Below are 24,401 nucleotides of genomic sequence, written 5' to 3'. Positions count from 1 at the left end.
AATGACACATTAGGACAACCTAACCATTACACAATGCAAATGGTAGAAATTAAGTGATTAGAAGACATCAAATATGGTTAACCTTACTTTTCTTGCAAAAACGACCAGGCGCGACACAAAATTACTGGATCCCGGACTGATGGATGTAACGTTAAATCCTTGCAGTGAAGTGCAGCCCCTTAGCAGTCAGATAATGGTGCGCAGCCAATGGGATTTGTACGTGCGCAGCTTTTTGATTTAGTGTTGTCTTACACTTCCTATGTTTCATGGACTGTAACGGTAGGCTATGTGTTTATTTAGTCATTTTAATACAGAATTAACTTTGATGAAATTATAATCAGACACTTCAACCCCCCCCCCCCCCAAAAAAAAAAAAAATACTCATCGGATCTGCACGATTCACACAAGTCCCCCAGACAGCCGTGAAAAAGGCGACATCCGCCAAAAGGCGCGCCGTTTGCATCCCTGTTCCTGACACACGAGGCTACGCACCTCGACTTGATTAGCAGCGCTACTGTGGTTCCAACCAGTCTGTTCTGCCACCGACACAGCACTATGCAGCTGGGTCAACTTCTTCTCAGTCTCCACTAACATCTGGCCAAACACGGACAGCTTTGCCCTGATCTCCGCCAGATCCTCTTCCTGTAGACAGTAGAGAACAATATTGTGTCTTCTTGTCAGCATATTGACTACATTACCCATGCTGCTTTGTGCATTGTAGGAATGTGGCATATTGCATAGCTATAACAATTTACCAGTGAACACATGAACCCTAACCCTAACTGTAACCATAACTCTAACCTTAATCCTAACCCTAACTTGTTATGACAAAAAACGAATGACACTTAATAACAGAAGCGTTGTTTATTAAATGTTCATGACAGTGTCATGTCACTCTTATGTTGACACTGTCAACTAAAGTGTAACTGAGAGATCATTACCTCACTGTTCTACTGATAGCCACCATCTTATGAAGAGAAAGTCAATACAAATTCGGACCCCTGATGGAGGAAAATGACTTGAACGCAAAGTCGGGTCGGATTTTAGGATCGGAGACTCGTGCGGAACTCTTGTTCCTCAAGGTACTTGACATCATTATCATATTTGACCTCCCTTGCAACAACACAAGAGGCGAATCTCATTACAAATAGGCATCACTTCATTAACACTATAGATAGAAACAATTGCCACACAATATGCAATATTACTGATTGTGTCAAGGTGGTGGGGACCCCAAAAATCAAAATCAAATAAAAATGTCAAAAAAGTATCAACATTTTTGACATGGTATCGATATTGGAGCAATTCTTTTGGTATTGTGACAACACTAATATATGTACGGTATGTATGCATTTGTTGCCATCCAGTGTTTCCCATACATTGACTTATTTGTGGCGGCCCACCACAATATCAACATTGACCACCACACAATGATTTTCCAGCTTGTACTAAATTGTGCTTAAATCTGGTTAGCATCATAACCACACTGCGCTAATATGTTAAAAACTGTTGCATTCGAGTTAATTCTGCAAACCTGCCACCACAAATAGAATTCAATTCTGTGGGAAACACTGCCATCTGAAGAGATGACAGGGCAGGGCTGAACTACAACTACTGACCAGTGGGAGCAGGTCTTCAGACTGGGGCTCCTCCACATTTTGCAGTTCACTGATCTCCAACTGCAACCTCCTGGACTGGTCCTGCAAAAAAAAAGGCTCATGAGTGGGCACACACACACACACACACACACACACACACACACACACACACACACACGCACACACACACACACACACACGCGCACACACACACACCATACTTAAAAATACCACTCCACTGCATCAACCACAGCTATACAAAATGAAGTCTCTTGGGGTAAGCTGCTGAAAACGTGAGAAGTTACAAATTACCATCTGCCAATCTCTACTGATTTGAGGAGGTCACAAACAGATTCAGTGTATATTTCTACTATGTAAAATTCATCAAACCATCTGTGCTAGGTGTGTGGGATGAGAGGTGAAAGGTCAACCTTGACTTTGATGCGCTCATCATAGGCGGCCTTGAACAGGGCGTTGTTCTGGCGGATCTCCGAGTCGAGCGTCTGCTTGTGCTGACGGAGGCGTGACAGATTCTCTCGCTGGTTCTCAAGGGCATCCCGCAAATGCCTGCATGTAGGAAGATCATACTGGCTGACAGGGAGGCATAAGTGATAATACTTTTTAGTGTCAGCTGGAATATATATATGGAATATGTATATATATATATATATATATATACACACTTCTTTTGATCTTGTGAGGGAAATTTGGTCTCTGCATTTATCCCAATCCGTGAATTAGTGAAACACACAGAGCCCAAAGTGAACACACAGTGAGATGAACACACTAACCGAGCTGCCTGCTACAGCGTTGCTCGGGGAGCAGTGAGGGGTTAGGTGCCTTGCTCAAGGGCACTTCAGCCGTGGATGTGGGCATGGGAGAGCAGTGCTTAACCACTTCCCCCGTCTACATTTTTCCTACTGGTCGGGGATCGAACCGGCAACCCTTTGGTTACAAGCCCGAAGCCCTAACCAGTAGGCCACGGCTGCCCCCATCTTCTGGTCCCCAACATTTTACACACCCCTGAGGATATTATAAAGTCAGGGTGGGGTTAAGGGGGTGGCTAACTCACCCAAAATGCCTTCATAAATAACTGACACTGAAAAAAAATATTCACATCATGTTCACATACATGTTTTGCACATCAAATCACACACACACACAGACACACCACACACCTGATCTCTTCATCCACGTTTCCGCTGAGGTAAAGGGCCCTAACATGCTTTTCCACAGTGTAGCAGCGGTTGGTGAAGACTTGGTTGCCATTCTCAGTGAAGGCCTCCCTGCAGTTTTGAGGAGGGCGGCCTTGTAGCATCACCCTTCTGGCTTCGTCCCCCCTCTACACAGAGATTCAGTCACACAGAGTGCACCAATTTAAACGATGGGCAAAGTGCAGTCCCTCAATAAGCAAAGTGACTCCTGCGTGAACTACTATGGGGCATTCGGGAGCATTAAGCCTTTGGGGCCCAGGCTATTTACAATGGACATCATTCACCAACCGTTCTCAGTGGCGATTCTAGATGTGTTGAACAGGGGTGGCCCTGATTAATTCAAGGGTGGCATAAGGCATGTGGCATGTCATTCTTGTTGACTGAAGCATTTGCTTAAATGGTTTATTCGTATAGACCAGGGGCCTCATGTACAAAGACTTGCGTGGATTTCATACTAAAACATTGCGTACGTGCAAACCTGAAAAGTAGCGTACGCACAAAAAAATCCTGATGTATGAAACTGTGCGTACGCAGCATTCCACGCAGCTTTTCTTTGTACATCCCAATTAACGTGAAATTAAGCGTACATGCACGAGCATTACACTCCACCCTCTCTCCTCCCTCAATCACACTCATTTTAATATGCTAACTAGAAGGACATTCGAGAGCGCAGACCTCTGCGAAGACAAAATGGCTTATCCCGCAATATTAATAACAATGAAAACTCATTTGTGGATCCATTCATACTCAAACCTGTTGCAATTTGCAAAGTTTAATAATTGAAATCATCAAATGAATAAAAAAGTTTATTTCCAGCGAATGCGAGGCAGAAGTGTTTATCTGACGAAATGGCAAGAATCTTATGTCTTTATCATCTGTAATTAATAACAAAAAAAAAAACAGTAGTGGCAGAGCGTAGCAGTGGCTAGCTATAGGGTCAGAGACCGTGGTAGAATTATTGGTCAGTCTGCAAGTAGGTGACAGGGTTCGCATGACTGGGTTTGATGTATTTGAACCATTACAACACAACTGCATTAATTAAAAAAAACAAACGTGTCCAAGTAGGCTACCACGCATCGCGCACTCGAGGTGGAATAAACAAAGTTGATCCAGGCCACATCGCCACAACATTACGATTTCTGGATTATTTCCCTATATTTGCACACAAGTGTGACAACAATAATGCGAATGCTTACTCGAGGAAAGTCAAAGTATCCTATGCAGTCAATCACACTAAGGGAAATAGCTTATGTCCGCGCTTATTAGTCAGCCTATCTATTCTATCTATATGTGTAGGCTATAGGTTTCACATTCCCTTTTAATTCGTATCCTCTAATAAGTCTACAGTTGTCATCACAGATAGGTTGTTCCATAACTTAGTAGAATTTGAGCATGTTGCATGTCCATTTATATAGAAACATAGGCCTACTTTCGAAGTCATTCGAATCATTTTTAATAATCCACGTTTCACAATATACTGTGCAAATAAAGGCCTAGACTCGCGATCAACTAATGTTGTTGCGCTGCATTGCCTCTAAGTGTCGCCAACTGACGATACACATTGGAAATGTGCGTACGCCAGACATGAAGTTTGCGTGGAGGACCGCACATTCTCACGTTCAAGTCAGTCTTCGTACATCCGGACGTGAGCGTGAGAAGTGGCGTACGCAGCATTTTTGTACGTACGCAAGCTTTGTACATGAGGCCCCAGGGGTTTTCAACCGGTGGTCCTTGCAGGTGGTCCTTGACGCATTCCAGCCTGCTTAATTTCACAATTAATACATTTTTTCCATCATTAATTTTTCTAAACCATTTCCAGAATTTTTGCGCATTGGTGTGAATACTGAACTTAATGAAAATATCTAAAATACTATAGTATTTTAGATATTTAAATACTAAAATAGTAAATACTATACTAATACTATAAAATACTATAATACCAACGCCACACACGCACATTCATAAGGTAGGCTACAGTCTCTGCACGAAATAGACCAGCATCTCGGACAGAGTTCACGTTAGGTTTCGTTGAAAATAAGCTTAATAGTTTGGTGAAATTTGGAGAGGAGTGGAGCTGTTAACTAACGTTTATAACTAAGGTGAAGTTAGCTAGTCAGTACCAGCATGGATCGCTATTTAGTAGCCTAAGGAAAGTAACAGATGTCAGGACAGATGGACAGGATTCTGCTGCATGCTCTTCAGACAAAGTTACAACTTCGGAGGAAACATTGGAAACGAGAAAGAAAATACAGTGACGATTAAATGTTAAATATGGATTTACAGTAACGATTGACAAAACTGGAGAGGAGGTAGGGTGCGTCTAGATTTCTAGGCTAGAGAAAGAGTGCTGTGAGGTGTCTTTTACCCTTTCCAACAATACCTCTGTGAGAGCGGTTTTTCCACACTGGCATATCTAAAGTAAAGGGCAAGGCTGGAACATAGACTGTATAAAATAACCCCCCCCCCACACACACACACACACACACACAATAGTGGTCCGTGGATTACTTGTTTGTCAGGATGGTGGTCCTGGTCCCTGGCACAGAACCAGTTGAAAATCCCTGGTATAGACCAAGATACGTTGGGAAGGCCCATTCATGTGAATAGAACTTTCTGCAGCACTCTGAAGAGCCGTGTAATAAATAAATCTAAACCATTGTTACCTTTAGAGGAATATAGCAGAGGTTGACTAAACAGTTTGAATTCAATGTTTCTTAAGTTTCTCACACACACAAACCCAGACACACCTTAATTAGCAGTATGGTCTCGATTCCCCTCATGTCGATCAAACAGTTGGCCACATTGGGGTCATCGATCTCCAGGGACTGTAGTACACTGGGGTACTGCGGGTGATTGACAGCCCTAGAAGCAGAGGTCAAAGGTCAACTAGGTAAAGAATAACCTAACCCACAGCAGTACCCCAGTTTTGTACAGTTTGAAATTTACATGAGCCCATTTGTGTGTTTGTATGTGTTACTGTACGTGGTGGCAGAAACAATGGATGTATGAGTGGCATGTAAGACGTGTGTTTGCGTGTATCTGTGTGCGAAACTGTGTGTGAGACTGTGTGTGCATGTATAAAGTACAGACCGTTTTGTGATGTCGTGGCACGTATCGCTGAATTGGTTGACTATAATGCTGGGTTTCTTGTCCTTGAGGCATCTCAAAATTAGTTCCTCAAGGTGGTGCTTATCTCTGTGGTTGTCACAGCAGAAGGATGTCAACAAGTTCTTCAGACAGGTCTCAACAGCCAGAGCCAGAGACGGGTCCTTCAGACGTATACAGTAACCTACCACACAACAAGGTCGTTACTCACATTGAAAACATATGCAAACAATATCATGAATGTATTAAAGCTCAGGTATGCCCGACTACAAACCGTTACCGATCCACTGGGAATTCACCCGATACTCTGCTTCTGTGTGTGCATTATGTAGGCTACATGTCAGTTATGTGTGTAGCATTATGTAGGCTACATGTCAATTATGTGTAGCATTATGTAGGCTACATGTCAGTTATGCGTATCATTATGTAGGCTACATGCCAGTTATGCGTGTAGCATTATGTAGGCTACATGTCAATTATGTGTAGCATTATGTAGGCTACATGCCAGTTAAGGCCTATTCACACCAAGAACGTTAACAATAACGATAACTATAAGCATAACGATAAAAGCGTTCACACTGAACAACGATAAACAAAGTCTCTCCTTGTGTTGTGACGGTTAAAATTCGATGGGTTCTGATTGACTATTAGCTTTTTATCGTTCTGAAAATCACTCTGAAAGTGATCCCCAACGATATCGTTCTTCATGTCATTATCGTTATAGTTTATGTGTGAACATCGTCATTCATATTAACGAGAACAATATTTATTTATTGTAGGGATGCACGATATATCGGCGGCCGATATATTATTAGCCGATAAGTGAAAAATTGAAAATATTATTATCGGTCCGATAACAGAATTCTGGCCGATAATTTGCGCCGATATTTTTTAAAGTCCTAATTTAGGCCTACGTAAGGTCCGTCTGGCTACACGGAGCTTGGTTGGCTATATTTGAGCTTGGTTGGCTATACTTTTTCCTCAATATAATGTCAGCGGTGTGAATGTATTTCACCACTCTAACAAAATCTGTGGATATGCGTTCATTTGGGAATCTGTGCATCTCAAAATCCTCTCGTGAATGATCCGATCAGAGTGGAGCTCAGCCCTATCTAGAGCCGTCTTGTGCTGGTGTGTTTGCACTTTACCGCGCTGGTCGGGGAAACAAATAAACAAACTCGTTAGTTGGACGAGTACATAAGTAGGCCTAGTTCTAAGTTGTGTTTTAGTATTATATTTGCATTACTTTAGCTTGGGTTTTGTATTATTACCTAGAAATATGCTAACCATTCGTGCTTCAGTTCCAGACAGGTCATCATAATAAGTTATTAAAACCTTCGGGGCTAACTCCTTTTATTTCTGCTGCAGCAGATTGTGCGCAACAGAGTAGACAGACATAAGATACAGTCTGAGGAGTTGCAGCTTTATTCAGTTACCCGCACTCACTCGCAATTCACTGACGTCAGGTTCACTTAAAGGAGCCACACACTACTGTAGGGCTAGGCTACTGTTATGTTGTTGACTGCCATACTATTGAGGACTATTATGAGTTCTGTCCATCATTTGGTGGTAGGTAAAATTACTGCAATAAAATTATGCTTATTAAATGCTTTCCCTAAATCACTTTTCACAATTCAAGAGTAATATTATCGGTTATCGTATCGGTATCGGCCACAACAAACCAATAAATATCGGTTATCGGCCCTAAAATTCCATATCGGTGCATCTCTAATTTATTGTTATCGTTATCGTTCTTGGTGTGAATTATGTAGGCTACATGTCAGTTATGCGTGTAACATTATGTAGGCTACATGTCAGTTATGCATGTAGCATTATGTAGGCTACATGTCAGTTATGCGTGTAGCATTATGTACGCTACATGTCAGTTGTGCATGTAGCATTATATATATTTTGTGATTTATTGCCAATTAAAGGCATAGACAATTCTAAGGCTGTTTAAAACATATGTACGGTAGAATTTCTCTATGTCCGGTATTTTGGTATGTTACCGGACATTTTGTCCTGTCAAAAAAAAGTCAAGCCTAACCTCTGAATAGCATATGCTATACATTGTGTATGTTTACTAACTAGTTCGCCATGCAAAGCTACTGTAAGATAGCTAAATCCAACTTTGTAGGCTTATATTTAATGCATTCTGCACACAGTTAGCATAAGTGTTGCTCAACTCAGCTGCATGTTAAAAAGCACATGCCATCACTGGTAAGAGAGTGTTTGTGTGAGAGTGTGAACTGTGTGTCAGTGTGTTTATTCATCAGTGTGTGTGTGTGTGCATTTTCTAACCCAGTGGTCCCACAGGTTTCCTCACAAAATGTCCCTTGTCGTAGGCCTCGTCGATGGCTTTGAGCAGAGCGGGCATGTTCTCCCCAAAACGACGGATCTGATTGGTGCGGCTGGCCTCCAGCTGATTCAGGCTTTTCTCCTTGGAGTTACAGGAGTGCTGCAGGTCTTCCTCCTCACGTCTACAACAGGAAACCAGCGAAGGTGGCAGGAAAAAAAGAGAATGTGATGAGAGGTAGATGGCAAGCAACAACTTGACTTAAAGTGGGAACCCTGAACTTCACTTCATATACATTTCCCTGAGAAAAAAAAAACCCTGTTACATTTAGTTTACATGTTGACAATTAGTGGTTTTGGTTGTTGTTGGTGGTGTTATTGCATCCTCTTATTTACAATACACAATTATTCCCTAAAGATTTCAGAGCTCCTGTAGCCTCATGTGCAGTTCAAAACATTGCAACAATTGTTGAATTGTGAATAGGTCTTAGCAGAGGTGGGACCAAGTCACTGTTTGGCAAGTCACAAGTAAGTCCCAAGTCTTAGCAGTCAAGTCCAAGTCAAGTCCCAAGTAAAGACAGAGAAGGGCAAGTCGAGTCCAAGTTCAAGTCACCTCAAAGCTAAGTCGAGTCCAAGTCCAAGTCCCAATCTTTTTCAAGTCCTGAACAAGTCATCAGGTACTCTTCACTTAATAATGCCATTATTAGACTATCGATCATAATTTTAACACATCAATCTAATCTACAGTATTTTTTTATAAATACAGATTAAAATATGTTCAATGGTTCTGTCTTGAAATCTTTTACGATATATGCATGCGCATACCTGTGAAATATACGCATGAGCATACCTGTGTAATCTGTACGAAACGGATAGCTACAAGACACTCAGCACAGCAGCAAATATATATTGTTTTTCCAAATTGCGACGTCCACTGTAAGGATGAGTAATAATTTGACTGATGGCATTTCACTGTGTTAGGCCACAGATTTGCCTGCAACCAATTTATTAGGCTGTCTGCCAGTGGCGACTCATGAGGGAAGCCAAGGTCATGGTTAATGATTACAATAAATGGTGACGAGAAGAATCGTCACATAGGCTACATTAGTAAATTGCTGCAGTTAAATATTTTAAGTTTTTATTAGGGCTGTCAAACGATTAAAAAAACTAATTCATCTCATATTTTGAAATGAATTAATCTAGATTAATTGCGATTAAAAATTAAATTTTCTCCCTAAAGTATAAGCTTCTTATATGGCATAAATCACAAAATTACTGAGTAACCACAAAGGTAAAAGTGAAACACTTTATATTATTTAAAGGATAATAATGACAAAGTAATTTTGTTTTAAAGTATTCATTTCTTAAATACTATGTGATGCTGTTTAACCCTCATAGGGTGTTCGTTTTTTTGTTACACAGGAGGTGCTGCTGGGTCTAGTGGACCCATTGCATTTTAGGCCTTTTAATTCAACATAATCAAACCTTTTTTTTTTAAATACTCACTAGATCCAATCCAATCCAATCCACTTTATTTATATAGCACAGTTTAAACAAACACAAGGTTCCCAAAGTGCTGTACAGCAAGATAAGAAACACACAAGACACCACAGAAGCACAATAATAGGATAAAGTATTACAATTTAAAAGATAAAAAAAAACTAACTAACTAGACCACTAGATGGTTACTTCATCCCAATTGCAAGTAATGTAAACAACACATATGTTAAATGTGTTGCCTTTACCTTTGTTAAATCACAATTATGAATAGAAGTGCCACTCGATTTTGTTTATTTTTGTATTAAAATATAACAAAATGAGGGAAATGCATCATAAAACAGTCATAACTGGAAAATAATCAACAATTGTACAAATGAAGGAAGTTTTATTTATTTGAATTTCATTAAAAATTGAACATACTCAATAACATCTGTCTGAACAACACATTGAAGCCATTGAACACGGCAATTTTATACCAGACTATACCACACATGAGGGGCAGAGTCTCACTGTGTGTATTGCATATGTATTTTTTGATAGGGGCATGATGGCATGAAAAGGTAAAAAGAAGAATTGATGTCTTGTGCATGAGTGACATGCACAAGACATCGAGCATGTAGGTCCTGGTAGCATCCGAATCACATTGGTAGCCATGCAGGGGGGTTCATTTCTTGAGCAGGAAGACCATTCAATTCTACAATTTTTTGACATCCATATGTTGTCATTTGCAAGCTGCTGACAGTCTAGTCCAATGTCTGGCTGCTCAATGGCTGGTTCTATGGCTGGCTGCTCAACGGCTGGTCCTGCGGCTTGCTGCTCATCGGCTGGTCCTGGCTGCTGGCGGGCTGGTCCTGAGGCCTGCTTGCGTTTTGAAGCTGACTGACGAGCTGGTCCTGTGGCTTGCTGCTTATTGGCCGGTCTTGGGGCTGGCTGCTGGCGGGCTGGTCCTGAGGTTCGCTTGCGTTTCGATGTAGGCTGACGGGGTAGTCCTACAGCTAGCTGCTCACGGAATGGTCCTGGGGCTGGCTGCTTTCGGGCTGGTCCTGGCTGCTCACGGGCTGGTCCTGGCTGCTCACGAAATGGTCCTGGGGCTGCCTACTTGCGGGCTGGTCCCGGCTGCTCACAGGTCCTGGCTGCTCACGGGCTGGTCTGCTTGCGTGCTGGTCCTGGCTGCTCACGGGCTGGTCTGCTAGCGGGCTGGTCCTGGCTGCTCACGGAATGGTCCTGGGGATGGCTGCTCGCAGGCTTGTCCTGGCTGCTGAAGGGCTAGTCCTGAGGCTCTTTTACGTTTCGGAGCTGGCTGATGCTTATCCTCCTCTTCAAACTCAGTGTCGGACTCTGAATTTTCAGAAATGTTATCCTCATTTCTTTGAAACTATTTGCTCTGCATCACCATCAAAACCCTCTGACACACACACACACACACACAGGACCTGATTTCCACACTTTAACTAGTTCCGGGTCCAGTGGACCCGAACATCCTGTGTGTAATATAAATGTGAAGGGGGGGTATGCAGGGGGGGTTCATTGAAAATGTTTTCTGATTTATGTTCCTCATAGAAAATGAGCCAAGGCCAATGAATCTTAGTTTAAAAAAATAATTATTTGTATCATTTTTATTAAGCTAAAAACTGAAAACGGGTCCCACAGACCCGAACACCTTATAAGGGTTAACTCATTTGTAAAAGATGCACTGTCACTTTAAGCCCATTGTGTGCCACTGTCCACACGTTCTCCTAATGATCTTTTTTTACCAGCTCCATTCAAATATAGCTATGGCTAGTCCACAAACTCTAACATTGTTTGGGCCACATGTATAGCACAATATTAACAATGATAAGCATGATATTAAGTTGGCACAAACAGCTTTCATTCCTTTGGAAATAAAAGCATGTAATGACATGATGCTTGCTAGACATTTTCTGTTTGCAATTAAAAGTGAATTATGAGCCTGGTATAGCCAGTAGCCACCTAGCTACGTGGAATGCGTTTCAATCGGCATAATATCATATGCTTCATGTAAACGAATTATTGAAGACTTCCAGACTCACCAGTTCCATTACACAAAGGCAAAGACAACTCTTCAAATTCTTGTCCATTTTCCAAATCACAGTGAGTGCAGCCTATGTCAAAGTGCCCTGGCTCTCACAGTTTATAACAGTAGTGAGTACCGGATAAATCCGCAATTTCCTCTAATCTCGTCTTTGTTTCCTTCACGATTTCCCTTCATAGGCCTACGTTTCTCTCCCTTTCGTGCGCGCTGAGATGTGTTCTCAATTAAATGGAGTAGGCTAGCATACGTTCATCTATTAAATGGAGTAGGCTAGCATACGTGGATCTTAATGGAGAGGACCCGAAAAGTATCATCTTTATGTAACATGCTGTTGATACATTTTGACATTGTAAATGTTCTCTAACAAGAGTGCAAATCAGTTTGCAGTAAAGCTAATATTTATTTAATGTTGGTCCTTCCTCGGTCTCTTGCCTACACACAGTGCGTAATGCGTGTGGTGTAGAGATGCGCGGTTCGCGGTTACAGCCGCGGACTCCGCGGTTAAACCGCGGATCGGGCGGATGACGTGAAGAAATATAATATTTTAATTAAATTCGGGCGGGTGGCGGTTGAACCAATCAAATGAAAAAATATAGCCTATACATTGTTAAATTGTGTTACCTACATCCGAAAAAAAACGAGCACACTTTGAAATAGTCAAATTTTCATCAGGCAGTTTGGCCTAGTTGCTTCTATGCATGCTGCTTTGTTTATCTATCAGAGACGGTGTTGCGGAATTGGTGTATTCGATGTTTCACTGAGCAACCCCTCACGCACGCACGCACGCACGCACACACACACACACACACACACACACACACACACACACACACACACACACACACACACACACACACACACACACACACTAAAGGTAACAAAGTTTAAATTAAGTAGCCTATCGTAGCCTACCAGCATGTTTTTCTCTCCAGTGTGCAATAAGAAAGTAGAATAGGCTACAGTGCAAGTTGACCGATGATTCATCTCCCATGTCGCTGCAGAGCCTTGGTAGGCCACTAAGCAAATCTGCAACCTATGAGCCCAGCTGCCAGTATTGGAGGAGGCCTAAACACATTACACATTACATTACATTTAGCAGACACTTCTTGACCAAAGTGACTTACATATGTCAGCTATATCACAATGGATCACATTGTCCCCGGAGCAACTTGGGGTGAAGTGCCTTGCTCAAGGGCACAACGGTGGAAGCCGGGATTTGAACCAACAACTTTCAGGCTACTGCACGCAAGCCCAGCTCCTTAACCACTACACTACCACCGCCCGTAAACATCTCGTAGATGAGACTGACTGGGTTATTTTGTTTCGATATTATATATAAAACACATAGTCATTTTAGCCTACCATTCAGGGAATAGGCATTTAAAAGGGAGACAGATTGTAGTGTGATATGACTCAGAACTGACATCGGGCAATGGCAGTGCGAGATGTTCAGAACGTAAGAGCTAAAACTCAGTAACATCCACAGCGGAAAAAAGAAGGTAAGAAAAATAGTCGGAAAACTTAGATGTGTAAGGCAAGCAAGCAAGTTGTTACTAAAAATGTAAACATGCACATTGCACTGCTGTGCGGTGGGTTACAGTGCGTAAAGTAGCCTATAATGTGAATGACTTGTTATTTTATTAAGGATTTCTTTCTTTTTGCAAAAAATAAAGTACAATAGGCATTAATTAGTAGGCTAAATAGCAGCATGTTGAAATGATGTGCTAAATTGCGTTTTTTATTACAATGATACAATTGTAGGCTACAGGCTGCGTTTTATTTGGAGACTTTTGCGAGACAGAGACTGAGTTTGCTGCTGATATTCTGGGGATAGGCTACAACATAGCCAATGTGGGACTTTAGCCTTTTAATATATTTGCTGCATTAGATTAGTCTTTCTAGAACAGGCAAGAGCTTTCTAGCCTCACGTCAGCAGCACCGCATCACCCATATACATTAAAACAACCAGCGGATGGCGGGCGGGTGCGGATTTGAAAATTGGTCAAAAAACGTTGGTGCGGATGGATGGCGGATGGATGATAAGTTTTGCTATGCGGTTACGGTTGAAATAATAGCCCATCCGCGCATCTCTAGTGTGGTGGTAGCAGCAGCACTGATCACTGTGCTCTGCCTGTTTGTGTCCACTGTGTGTTTTTTTTTTTCGTCGCGAGGTGAAAGCATCTCTGGGGTGACTGGTCCACGATCAGGAAATTCATTTTTTGACTCGAGACATGTCAAGTCATTACAAGTCAAAGAGGCAAAGTCCGAGTCAAGTCTCGAGTGAATAGTATTCCAAGTCGAGTCGCAAGTCATGCCGAATTTTATCAAGTCGAGTCTGAAGTCATTCAAATCATGACTCGAGTCTGACTCGAGTCCAAGTCATGTGACTTGAGTCCACATGTCTGGGTCTTAGTGAGTTATGAGTCCTCTTGACTTCTTCTAAGCTGTCCCACACATTGGTGCTACTTTTACAGCTAGAATGCTTTGTGAATTACTCAAAAAATGACTATGACAAACCAGGTGCAATTAATTCAGGATACATGTGGGTTCTCGTTGGTTGACCTCTGACCTGGTGTTGTGGAGGTTGACCTTTGATGTGGTGTTGTAGAGGTGGTGTTATGTAGGTTGACCTCTGACCTGTTCTCATGAAGGTGGTGTTGTGTAGGTTGACCTCTGACCTGGTGTTGTGTAGGTGGTATTGTGTAGGTTGTGTAGGTGGTATTGTGTAGGTTGACCTCTGACGTGGTGTTGTGGAGGTTGTGTTGTGTAGGTTGACCTCTGACCTGGTGTTGTATTGGTGGTGTTGTGCAGGTTGACCTCTGACCTGGCGTTGTGCAGGGTGTCCGTGGCGATGGCGATGGCCTGCTGGATCTGCTCCAGCTGCTGGTTGAGGGTGGAGTCGCGCTGCGCCAGCTCCTCCAGCTCCCGCTGCAGTCCCGCCAGGCGCACCTCACGAGCCTGGCTATCCGTCACCGACGCCTGGCTGATGCTGAAACACAAATGTGCACCGGCTCTTAGAAACCAGTCATCTATCAATCTTGGCACATTTGTGACCTCCTGCTTTAAAGGGAAACTTGGCAGGATTAGCTATATTTCCCCCTCTGCTAGAAATATTGTGCATTATGCTATTTTAAACTGTGGAAAAGGGTACCGATAAATCACATGGATTTGTTTACAAGCTAATGAAACGGTTAGCATAAGTGAGGCAGAACAATGTGGATGTTACAAGGTAAGAAACACGATTTAAAACTAGTTTCTTGGCTGATACTGAAACACAAATGTGCGACATTTAGAAATGGGAACAACCACTTGCAGTGCATGGGTGCCAAGAAAACGCACACCAATACACAGTACTATTTACCATTTTTGCCACCGATGTCCAACGATAAAAAGTCTCAAATTGAGCTCAAATTTATCCGTACAGTATAGGACCCTTATTTCAACACCTTACCCTCCCACTCACCCTCCTGACACAAATGTGCACACAGCGACATTAAGAATTGGGAACAACCACTTGCAGTGCCAAGAAAACGCACACCAATACACAGTACTATTTACCATTTTAGCCGATGATATACCACGTATAGACAGTATAGGAACCAAATTTCAACACCTCCTCCCACTCACCCTCCTGACAGCACCTAACCACCTGCATCCCCACACCTGGTAGTCTCTACACACCTATGGTCTTCCTCTTACCTGGTTGAGACCTCATCCTTCACTAGGTCACGCCGGTTACTCTTCAGGTTTTGGTAGTTGACCTGAGGAGAGCATTAAAAAGACATTTAACAAAGTATGCAACTATAATATTAGAAAACATATAATGTAAACATGTAAAAAATACGTTTGTCGATTTTGTGTTTTTTGTGTAGCTCAGTGCTTGTAGGGATGGAGTTTTCCCTCTCTGTACCAAGACAGAATTGGAAGGCACAACAAAGTTCATGGTTCCAAAATATATATCGCTTCATTTCCTGGATATAGCTGATCTCTGTGAGCTGGTATAAAAACAGTCCTTAGGCATGGTTCTGAATTACGCCAATAATGAAGTGTCTCAATATCAGCATGCATACGTTATTTAACCATAGCTGACTGAATGGTTTTCTCTCCATACATTTCTGTTGGATCTGACACTGTGGCACAATTGCCCACGGGGACCTAGGTTAAGGTCAGAGTGTGACCCGGGTCCTTTCCCACTCCCACCCCATCTCTCTCTCCCACTATAATATATAAATACCCAATAATATAACATAATAAGTAGCACTAACCAATCTTAATGTCAGCTGTCAGATATTGAGAGTAATGATAGGGGTGGGTTGGGTGTTCTGATCCAGCCAGTGGCATTTGTCAATCACTGAATCACTTTCAGAATCAATGTTAGTCATGTCTGAGACACAGACCCAGACCCAGACACAGACACAGACACACACACACACACACCAGTGCCCAGTCCATCTGTTTCTTGAGCTGGTCAAACATCTTGTTCATGTTCTTCAGCGAGGACGGGCCCTTGTACTTCACTTCCATCTCCTTGACCGCTCTCTTAAGCTCATCCAAAGTCTAGAAAGAAACAGGACACAGTGTTTTGCTTGGACACAGGTTTTTGCCACCACTCTTCCTATATTTAGCATCCAATGTCAACAGTTGCATACAAAATGTCAAATTCCCAGTTCCCACAGCCGCCCATCAAAAACCAAGACAAATTTACAAAATAGGGTGACATTTACAAAAGGGACATTTAAAATAGGGCCCTGGGGTGACATTTACAAAAGGGACATTTAAAATAGGGCCCTGGGGTGACATTTACAAAAAGGACATTTTTAAGTGTCAGGGCCCTGGGGTGACATTTGCAAAAGGGACATTTTTAAGCGTCAGAGCCCTGGGGTGACATTTACAAAAGGGAAATTTTTAGGCGTCAGGGCCTTGCTTGCCTCTTCCAGCTGGTCCACAGTGTTCTGGGTGAGCTCCTGGATCTGAATGACGGACTCACACTCCTCGTTCATCTGGTCCAGCTGGGCGGCCTTCATGAACAACTACACGCCAATATCATTAAACACTATTTACCAGTCTCAGTGAACATTCTGCTTTCATAACAAGCACACTGGAATGGTGGGCGCTGAAAACAGCAAGGACTGTATTATGTATGAATTGGGCTTACAAAATAATGTTTAACGGTGCTACTTTGAAATAATATTTTATATCATTTTTTGCAATTGTCCCATCTGAATAGGTGTACAATTTACACTCTGGCACCAACTAGAGATGGTGCCAGAGGTCAGGACATACCTTGTATTTCGCTGATCCCCCCTCAGAGTGCCAGAGGTCCCTGCTCATCTCCTGAGTTAGAATGCATGAGGGGTTACACACCTAAGCACCAATCAACAAAGACATCCAGTTACTATAACCTCCACTCACGTTTAATTGAGCTGATTAACAGTTTTAAGTCTCCTTTTATACCCTGATACAAAAGTGGTCCAAAATAGAGAGTAGTTCGTCCTTTTTGGAAGAAACCAGCTGACCTGTCAAAAAAAAGAAAAGTATGCCTTAATCTGCCACAAAACACCAACATAAGTGTATACGGCATACTAGATTAAGTGAGCAGTGTATACTAAATGACTAGGTGTGTATGCATACAAAATGAAGTGTACAGTGTATACTAGATCAAGTTCATATGCATACTAGATGAAGTGTGTATTGCATACTGGATGAAGTGTGTACTGCATACTAGAGGAAGTGTGTATTGCATACTAGATGAAGTGTGTATTGCATACTGATAAAGTGTGAATTGCATACTAGATGAAGTGTGTATTGCATACTAGATGAAGTGTGTATTGCATACTGATAAAGTGTGTACTGCATACTAGATAAAGTGTGTATTGCATAATGGATGACGTGCATCATCACCAGTTTGGCTGCAGAGTTTATACGTCCGGATGCCCTCTCTGGAGATGTGCAGATCCACGATGATGGAGTTGCCATAGAGATGGGGCTTGAAGGCATCAAGCCCCTTGTTGCTGAGAGTGATGGAGTTGCCATAGAGATGGGGCTTGAAGGCATCAAGCCCCTTGTTGCTGAGAGTAATGGACACCTCCGCAGATCTGGCAGCAAAGAGACAAATATTTACAATTATTACAGTTAGTACGGTGGTTTATGCTAATTAGAAAAACTAAACCATGTATTAACCACACACACGTTTTACTGCTGTGCCCAATGGTAGCCTGGCTAGCGCCACCACTTTTCAATGAGACGTGGTCTGGGAACCAAACGTTCATTTTCTCGTATTTGAAAAAAATGCCCAGATCCGTTTATTGGGTGCCACGGATGTCTATCAAATGTGTCTGTGCATAGCTCATCATCGTCTTGCTTTCCCCCCTTGTTCTGTGATTGGTTCCCTATCTGAGGCAAAAATTAGGGCGGTAGTTTCCAGGCTGCCTTAGCAGCGTGAATTGCGCGCAAGGCAGCATGGGAACACCCAGGCTAATGGCCCAATGGATCAGAATCAGATCATTGTTTAATCATAAACAAGAATGCAGAAAAGACATGCATGCCCATGTATAGCCAAAGTCCCTTTAGGCAAGTCTCTCCACTCCATTTCTATGGGGGACTTTTTGAGTGCTGTGTCCCCTCATTAGAAAGTCTCTGGTATAGCCCACCGCCGTGTAATAACCTCTTAGCTGAGAATGTAAAACTTTAAAGGTGGTCTAAGCGATGTCAGGTAACCTCATTTCTGTTGGCGTTCAAACAAAACAGAGCCCTAGCTCGCTACTCCCTCCCCCTTCCTCCCGTGCAATTGAAACGCTCTTTTAGTGTTTTGATGGCATATTGACACAGCAGCACATGCACCTTAGCAAGGAAATGTTGACAAGAACATGAGGTATGATCTTAACCTAAGACTAGTCTGTGTGCCAAATGTAAAAGGAACAACAACACAAAGTGTTCTGGGAATATCGAGGAGCCCAAGCGATTGTCTGTACGCGTTTAGGTCCTCCATGTTTATGTACCTTTCCCCCTCCTTGACAACCCATCTGGGTAGGCTGTTGTTGGTCTGAGCATTCCCGTCCAGAGCCAAAATCAGTGCTGTTAGCAATGCAGTCTTTCCACCTGAAGAACACACACACAACAGGGAGTGAGCGAGAGAGATAAGGTAAACACACAAAATAAGGTAAACACACACACAGCTCAAAATAAGGTAAACACACACACACATAGGAACCCCTGCTGACATGGACAAATGCACACAACACAAGCACATGACACAAGAAGAGTCAGCTCAATACAACACGTGTTGTTTAAGTGCACAATCTCTACTTTAGGGAAACAGGCACACAGAAAACAGACTTATCTAAGAACATATAATGATGTTCACATCCACACCACAACAGCGATTAACCATGCCTGAAGGTTAGGCTGCAAAAAAACACAACAGATAATTGGTAGATGAACCACACGTACTTCCATTGTTCCCGACCACAAAGTTGACATTGGGCCCGAACATAACTGGGCCAAGATGAGCATGGCACATGAAGTTCTTCAGGGTGATGCTCTCTATGATGCCCAACGTTGTCTAAATATTTAAAAACAACAAAAAAAACTCAATTCCATGTTAAAGTCGACTGACAACAGTAATACACAGTATGGTGTGGCAAAAAAAATAGCAAAATAGCACCTCGTTAGCTTGAGAAGTTGACGGGGTGAAGCCTTCCCCCTCGCCGTATTCATTTTGTGTTGTAACATTTAACCGCAACATTTTCTGCTCGGTCTGCATAGAGGGTCTCTTTCGTTTTGACATCTTTGCAGCAACTTGCTCTGATGTAGACAACGGTTTAACGCAATACTGAACCAGTCAGTGCACACAAGCATGGACTAATATGCTTTATTTTACGAACGAGGAGGAGCGCCTCTTTGGCGCCACATGTCCTGATGTAAAAATAACGTTAGGCCTATGTTTGCTAGGTTAGCTTGCTGGGAGCTAAGCCAAGAGGTGAGTACTGTTGTTAGCTAAGTTAACAAGTGTGCCTCCAATGTACTATGTTGTTTACGGTTGACTCAAAATATCACGTAAAGTAGCACATAGGGGTTTTCTTTTAACTAAGAAATCGCGTGTATGTCGATTGTTTTTATTACAACCAGCAACATAACTAAAGTTAGCCGCACTAATCGCCTGCTCTCTAGCGGAACTCAGCATACCTGCCTCTCTGTTTTTCGATGTCTCTGTCTTGAGCTGCTTGCACTAACCAACTCCTAAAAAATCACATTGGCATCACTTTTATTCAGAATTGGTGAAACAACAAGCGGACAAACGTTAACGACTTTCTTTACTTATTTAGATTTTTAGCACCTCCTGTGGATCAAACCTTTGAAGGTGCGGGGCAAGGGGTGCGTGCGTGTATCCGAAACAAACAAACAAAAAAACACAAGAAAGAATACCCTGTCAGATAAACTACAGCCAATAATGACAAATTAATATATAATACGTTTTCAAAATTGCTGAGTGAGTGTTAATTGAGGCAATCTGAATGAAGACAGCTGGTCTTGAGTGTCGCCCTCCAGTTCGCACTCTGATTTGGATGGCTGAGATTAACCTCAGTTTTCAGTTGTTGTCGGGATTGACTTCTGCTGTCAGGGCGAGAGAGACTTTGAGACAGGAGTATTGTGAATTGATGTCAGACAAAGTTCCTTTAACGTTACTCAAATTTACATCATGTGATATGATACACCAGCAGAGCAGGTTTACACGAAGATGTCTAAACGGAAGAGACAATCAACGGATGACAGCCAGCACAGAAGAGCACATCAGAATGCGAATCTGCGCTCTTCCTTGTCCGAGGAAGACGCGGAGTTCCCTTCAACTTCACAACCTGATGCTCACCCGATGCAAATCTCGGTAGGCGGCCTAAGCAAATGTACTGATTGTTTTGCATACGTTGTGGTCAGTCGACTGTAGTTTAAAACGGAAAATCCCTCGTTTGATTAGATGACAGGAGAGGTGGGAATCATAGAGAGCATCACTCTGAAGAACTTCATGTGCCATGCTCATCTTGGCCCGATCACATTTGGGCCCAATGTCAACTTTGTGGTTGGGAACAACGGAAGTGAGTGAGGCCACCGTTTCATTTACCAAGTATCTCTTGTGTTTTGTAGCCTAACCAACAGGCATCATTAATAGCACATGTGGTTGTTAGTTTATGGAACCAATATTTCCCATGAGAAGTGATAGAATGCATCCCACTGTAATTCAACTCTTTGACAATTTCTGCAAGCATTTAAGCACAAATTTGCTTCTGCATTTATCTGATAGTGGTGTGTTCTTCTCCATGCATGTTTTGTGTGTGTGTGTGTGTGCCTGCCTATGTGCGTGTGTGCACACATGTGCATCTCCAGGTGGCAAGAGTGCCGTGCTCACAGCATTGATTGTGGCACTGGGAGGAACCGCTCAGACCACCAGCAGAGGATCGATCCTCTCTTAGATGCTTTGTCAAGGAGGGAGAAAGGTAGTGATGGGCAAATGAAGCTTTGGTGAAGCACTGAACCACTTTGAACAATTGATTCAAAATGGGTTCATTACTCGAAGCTTCAGTAACAGCGACCTCTCCTGCTGAAAAGCCAAGACTGCATCTAAATTATCCCTGCAAGATAGTGGACAGGAAGATTTACTAGTGAAATAAATCTAGTGCACGCACCTAACCACCCCACCCCCGCACATACGTAGTGCACATGAATAAGAATGGGATATCATTATTTATACAAATAAAGACTGATCAGGAGCCATCAGAATACAGTTTTCCCACGTATCTCTTACATTGTAATAAAAATAAATCGATATGAACAAACTACGCTTGTCACAGTAGAGGCCATGAACCAAACGTAATGTTTTGCATTAGCCTAAAGTGTTTATGCTTTGAGCGCGCTACAATTAAGACTAGAAACGAGGCCGTGCCAGTTGCAGTGGCAGCACGATTGGTTCACGAGGCGGTGGCGCTGCGAAACACTCAGGTGATTCTTTCAGAGAATGAAGCAGTTTCTGCTTCGGACGTCATATGTCACGTGATTTTTCCGTAGCAAAGCAAGCTTCGGAGCAGTGGTTCAAATGGAATTGTAGTTACTGGCAGAGCCCGTCTACGGAGAGCCTTGCCACTCCGTATTAAGTCCCATTGTACCGAATTTTGGTTGCAGTTCCACCAGATTTCCACTGGGGGCGATCGCCATGAGTGCAGAATGAATGGGAGTCAATGGAGCTAGACGGCTAAATTTGTCTCTTTCACCTGATTGTCGTTGACAAATCTCAGATTTGATTGTAGTTTGTATAACTTCAACATGGATTATAGGTCAAAAGTGCGAGTACTTATGTCCTTTTGATTTCTTACAGTTTGGGTCGTTGTTGCCCATAACACGCTAGCATTGTGCTAATGAGTGACGTCATTGACACGTTTGAAAGGCTTTTTAGAACAATTAAGTGACTTTAAAAATATAATACTCAACCAAGTGTATTTTCTTTGCCTCCCCTTTCGAATACAATACTCAAATTACTTGAAAAAAAATTATATCCCGAGAAAAGTGGATTTTGAGGGGTACAGCTCCATAGACCTCCATGCATTCTGCACTCGTGGACGAGCGCCCTCATGTGGAACCACAGAAGGAACTGCAACCAGTTCAGAAACCGGAAGTTTTCCGAGAGTGGCAGTTCTCCCCTTATTAGACATTCTCTGTTACTGGTTTGAAGCACGTATCGAAGCTTCAGTGTCAGACTGCCATCACTAGAGAAAGGTGCGTGTTTGTCTGCAGGCTACTACTTCTCTTTAGCATTGGGAAGTGGAAACATTTACGCCGTCTTCTGTATTTGCCTGTGTTTATCCTGTGTAGGTTTGTGTTTATTTAGCATTGACATTAACTAACACCATGATACTGGTGTCGGATAGCTGTTTTCAGTCTACGTACACTGTATCAAATAATCTGTAATGATAATAATATGTCTAATAGTGTACAGATGCTCGGAAAGTTCTTTAAAACAAATTATTTGTCTCTTTGATCCCAGTTCTGCGGACGTTTCCATTAGGCTCAGAAACAGGGGGGGCGATGCCTTTAATCCACATCTCTATGGTCAGTCCATCGTCGTGGATCTGCGCATCTCCAGAGAAGGCGTCAGGACATATAAACTCCGCAGCCAAACTGGTGAAGACTGATCATACATAAACACTTCATATGGACTGTATCACTTGTACTTCCTCACACTCTGAACACTCACTTGTGACTTCATCCCTGGTGACTTCATCCCTGGTGACTCCCAGATGCACTTTAGCCCCTGCACAGCTGCCCACACTTCATCCTTTTATCCGTTTTTAGTCATATTTATTACGTATTATTTGCATTTTGTGTGCAATGTGTTTTGTTCTTGTGTCGTGGTGTGGCGCCTTGCAGAGCTGCGCTCCAAATTCGTTGTACATTTGCTAGTTTGTGATAGCCAATCGCACTGTTATACTGATTATATAGTGGGTTTTGTTTTGTTGCTACAATGCTACATTCTAGCCTATTCTACAACACTGTACTGATAACCTGATTGACCATTGACTGATTATCCAATTTATTTGTGAACCCTTGCTTACTGTAAGAAGATATTGTCTGTGCTAAATGTTCATGTAAGTGTGATGTGTGTGTGTCTGTATGTGTGAGATAATTAATTCATGGCAGCCCCCCCCCCCCTTTTTTTTATCAGGTCAGGTGGTTTCCTCCAGGAAGGATGAACTGCTCCTAATTTTGGATCATTTTAACATCCAGGTACTGTGGAGAAGCCAAGAGGAAACAGTCCGCAACACCAGTATATGCTCCCAATAGTTATGTTTTTATTACTGTGACATTTCGGGCCAGCTCAAGCCCTTCATCAGACGGTAATAAAAACATAACTATTTTGAGCATATACTGGTGTTGCGGACTTGACATGCGGACTTGACATGACATCGTCATTTTTTTGTCCAGCACCCAGGATCAGACTTGGATGTGCGTGCGTTTTATCCTCTTTACACTGTGGAGAAGCCAACCTTTTAAAAGCAAAGTCATCTCTATTAATTGATTCATAATCATTCATAATTACATTAACATGTCTGTTTAGCAGACAATTTTATCTAAAGCGACTTAAAGGAACCGTATGTAGGATTTTGGCCAAAACTGGTACTACAATCACTTTCAAAATACTGTAGAGCGCTGTACACCGCAGATGTGGTAACTAGAGCAGAGCTGGCAACCCAGATGCCGAAACACTACTGACTTTGTGATTACTAGATAGGTGGAGGGTGGCGGATCAGGCTAAAACACAAATATGTAAACATCAACATCAGTTGAGGGCTGCAACTTCACTTTTTTAAATGACGATATCCTGGCCGGACTACTGTTGTCAGTGATATAAGTATTTTAAATTAGCATGATTTCCTAATGTCTAGTGACAAATCAGGGCCATTTTATGATTAATTGAATTACATTTCTTACATACGGTTCCTTTAAATATGTTTTATATATTACAAGGGACATTGTCCACAGGGCTATTTAAGCTAAAGGGCACAATGCCCCAATTAATTAATTGGACTGTCTTTGTTGATTGGTGTGTCCAGGTGGACAACCCTGTATCCATTCTAACTCAGGAGATGAGTA

General features: G+C 42.4%; 2 pseudogenes; one reads left to right on the top strand and one right to left on the bottom strand.

The window, feature by feature from the left end:
• LOC143099134 (structural maintenance of chromosomes protein 6-like) overlaps window positions 1-19,551 on the bottom strand; it is a 37,118-nt pseudogene extending 17,567 nt beyond the window's left edge.
• Window positions 19,552-20,736: 1,185 nt separating this feature from the next.
• Window positions 20,737-24,401, top strand: part of LOC143099133 (structural maintenance of chromosomes protein 6-like) — a 26,978-nt pseudogene continuing 23,313 nt past the window's right edge.

This window comes from Alosa pseudoharengus, unplaced genomic scaffold (genome assembly GCF_046254945.1).
Source record: "Alosa pseudoharengus isolate Yale_2024_CS ecotype anadromous, Long Island Sound unplaced genomic scaffold, YU_APseudo_1.1 YU_APseudo_1.1_scf_25, whole genome shotgun sequence".
NCBI lineage: Eukaryota > Metazoa > Chordata > Actinopteri > Clupeiformes > Clupeidae > Alosa > Alosa pseudoharengus.
This window is presented reverse-complemented; position numbering and strand designations above follow the sequence as displayed.